Raw genomic sequence first — 3761 nt, 5'->3', positions numbered from 1 at the left:
TATTTAGTTTATCTTAGGCATAGGAGTTTTTTGCAAGCGCCTATGCCTGTGAGCCACATTTGTGCATTACCAGAGATGGCCAGAAGAGGGAATCAGAGTCCCTCAAACCGGAGTTTCAGACCTTTGTTGGCCTTGCAGGTGCTGGGATTTGAACCCGGGTACGTTAAGTTCAAAGAGCAGCCAGGTCCCATCTTAAAAAAGAAAAAACAAACAAACAAACAAAAAACCCTGTGCCCATCTTACTGGCTGTTCTTTCCTGTTCGGGAGCTACTCAACAACTGTACTGAAAGAGCTTCATAGCTGGGCATGGTGGCACAAGGGTAAGCCTGGAATCCGAGCACTTTGGGGGTGACGACAGGAGGATCATACAAATTCAAGGTCATCCCTAGCTGTGTGGCTGCCTTCCAGACTAGCCTAGGTTACGGAGACCCTGTCCACCCCCTAAAAAAAAAAAAAAAAAGAAAGAAAAGGGGTCCGGGGGTGGGGGGCAGGGGGAGGAGATTGGTGCACTGGTTTAGAACTTTGCCCTGACTCTGAACTTAATTCCTCCCAGCAGTGGGCAAGCTGCCTCATTTCTGAGGAATGCAAGAGAGTGAGAAATTTCGTCATGGTGAGTGCTGACAGCAAGACACGGTCTTCTGAGTATCAGGACCCCAGATTCAGTGGCAAAGCCCTCTAGAGTGCATACCACCTGGGAATAGTCCCTAAAGGGTAGACAGCTGTGCTAATTTGAATGCTGCTGTGCAGGGATGCCGGTGAGCAAAAGGTAGTTTCCATTAGGTAGAAATGTTTTTTTTTTTTTTCACTTCCTGTTTCTTGGCTGTTTTGCAGTGTTCCTGTGTGAAACCGCCGAGTTTCAGAAGCAGATGAAACTTATCAGAGGGCTGCCCCAAGCTCTGTCAAACCCTGCTAGGTTGCTAGACGCCGATCGTTTTCAAAGGGCAGGCATTTCTCGGCAAGCGGAAAAGCCTGCTCGAAAAACACCACTCAAGCCCTGAGTCAGTGTCAGTGCTGAGCCGGAGTGATTTCCCGATGGCGGCCTGACCGAAATGGAAAAACATTTTTCCGTAGCGACTCCCCGGTACTGACTGCTGCTTCCTCCGCTTCTGCTGCTTGTGAGGCAACAGGGGCAGACAGCTCCTGCAGTCTAGGGTCGATCACCGGCTCTGAGGAACGGAAGACGGGCGGGGTGCTGTGTTGCCACGCAACCAGAGGCAACACAGCTGCAGACCGCTGCCAGATGGGCCAGCCCATTCAAACCGCAGGGAGTTTCAAATGGCCGTGTCCCCGAGGGACTGGGCCTAGCTCTAACAGGGGAAAAGTTAGCATTCAGATGGCCTCGATGACGCAGAGGAAGCCAAAAGAACGCTGTCAGGGGCTAGTCATCGTTGATTCACAGTTAGAATGTCTGAGCAGGGAAGAACTGCCAAAATCAGCCGGCCAGGACCCTCCCCACTTCTTTTAAATGTTAAAATATTTATTCCCTAAAAAAAAAAAAAAAAAAAAAAAAGTTGTTTTTTAAACAGCTGGACAAAGTTCTTAATGTTTCTTTGGCAACAGGATATGATGGAATTTTACAGCTATTATTAAAAAAAAAAAAAGTTACCTTTGCCTAAGAAGCAATATTTACACGATAGTTGGCTGACAAACTGCCTACCATCCAGTACCCTAACAGTCGAAATAAACTACCTCGTATTATAGGATCTCCAAAAAGGAAGAGAAAGATACACACACACACCACAGTAATCGCCAAATACTATTAACAATAATAATAATAAAAAATCCTTTGAGTGATGAAAAAATTACTTAGCAGTTCTGTTCAGCATGCTTCAGTTCAACTGCACGCAAGGCATCACAACCTTCTGCTACCTCTCATTCACCCAGTGCTCATGTTTTAATATGAGCCTCCCTGCTCCCAAAGAACTACAATGCAGCTTTGAAATGAAGCAGAAAACAGACAGAACCCCTGCTGGCGACAGACAGACAGCAACTTCACTTCTTCATTCTTCACAAAACCTAATATTGCTTTCGAGAACCATTAAGAGCTGGGATCACCTACTCTCAGAGACTTGTCTTTAGACTCTGCGGTGACTTTATTGTCTTCCCTAGATTCAAAATCTGCAAACTCTTTGCCCCCATAACGGCCTCTGAATCCACTCAAGGGGCAGTGAAGTTTCTCCTCTGCCACAATCACGTACTGTATCTACCACACGGAAGCCAGGGTCTCCGCTATCTTGGTTCCTCCATGGCCAACAGCTGGACAAACTGTGGCTCCAAACATTTCAACCTTTAACCTTTCTTCAGCCCAGCTCCGTCTCCTTTCCCTATTATCATCACAAGACATACTGTCAAAGAATGATTTCGTCTTGTAGTAGTTGGGACGCAGTGGAACTTCCTTGTCAGCATTCCTTCACTGTTTCAAGTATCAGCCTCTGAATCTCCTTTTTCTTCCCTATTTACGAGCTCCTCTTGTTTCTCAAGTTTCTCTTCTCTTAATTTAAGCTTGTTACGAAACGCTCCACCGATTTCCTCCTTGTTAAATTGTGCATTTGCACTTTCAAGGCCAGCGTCTTTCTCAGGTTTCACAGGACCATCTCTATGGATACCAGATCTTCCTTTGCCGCCTCAATTACCCACACAGCCTCCCCTCAGAGCAGAAGGAACGCGTGGAACTACACGCCTCTTATCATTTCTTAGTTGCTCCCAGCCTTGTGGGCTTCCGCTTTCCCTCTCCCTTTCTCCCTTCCTCTCTCTTCTGCTCCCTACCCCCTTCCCCACCCTGCCCCAGGAATTCACTCTGTAGGCCAGGGTAGAGGATGCTGCCTGCTCTCTGATGAAGAAAGTCTGAGGTACCTGCTTCCAGGTCTATCCCCAAGTCACCGTGAAGACATTGCTCGCTATTGTCTTCCACCGCCAGCCCTTCCACCTCTCCTCCAGGGAAGGAACAAGTCAGACCAGGATAAGTCGGAAACGCCAGGCAGAAGTTCTTCTTCCACATGGAGGAACAGTCAGGGCTGAGGGCGAAGCTTTAGGGACCCTAATAAATATGCACAACGCACTTAACGCCTGGCACAAAAATTAACACTAAGCAAAAGCTGTGAGCTCGTTCTTATTCTAGTTGTGGCTTATTAATACTGCCAGAGACTTCTTTACCTGCACCATTGTGATTTTTAACTCTACCTGCCCTTGTTAAATGTGCAACTCTGGGCATGTTGCTCAACTTTTCTAAGCCTAGATGTCCTCCTCCTTACAACATAATAGCACTTACCCTATATTAGGGAGGGTTACATGATTTCTTTTATATAGGCTTGGCAGGGTGCCTGGAACCCACTAAATATTTATTGAATAGTGACTAATGGTAATAAAAAAGAACTTGGAGTTCAATGCAAAATAAATGCAAAAGAACAAGACATAATTGACTTAGGTATGTAAAGGAAAGGTTGATTTCTGTCTTAGGGTTACCATTGCTCTGATGGAACACCACCGAGATCACCCTTGGGGAGGAAAGGGTTTATTTGGCTTACACTTCCACACCACTGTTTCTTGAAGGAAGTCAGGACAGGAAAACAAACAGGGCAGGAGCCTGGAAGCAGGAGCGAATGCAGAGGCCATCATGCATGCAGTACCTGGTACTGCTTACTGGCTTGCTCAGCCTGGTTTCTTATAGAACCCAAGACCACTAGTGCAGGGATGGTACCATTCACCATGGGCTGGGCCCTCTCCCATCAATCACTAAGTAAGAAAATACCCTACAGGCTTGC

The 3761-nt window shown here is 46.7% G+C and overlaps 1 pseudogene; it reads right to left on the bottom strand.

The window, feature by feature from the left end:
- Nucleotides 1-1005: 1005 nt before the first annotated feature.
- On the bottom strand, nucleotides 1006-2998 carry LOC129681004 (protein LSM14 homolog A-like; annotated as a pseudogene).
- Nucleotides 2999-3761: the final 763 nt, after the last annotated feature.

Source organism: Psammomys obesus, unplaced genomic scaffold (assembly GCF_907164565.1).
Source record: "Psammomys obesus unplaced genomic scaffold, mPsaObe1.curated_primary_1811, whole genome shotgun sequence".
NCBI lineage: Eukaryota > Metazoa > Chordata > Mammalia > Rodentia > Muridae > Psammomys > Psammomys obesus.
Note: the sequence above shows the minus strand (reverse complement) of the source record. Positions and strands in the feature narration are given on the sequence as shown.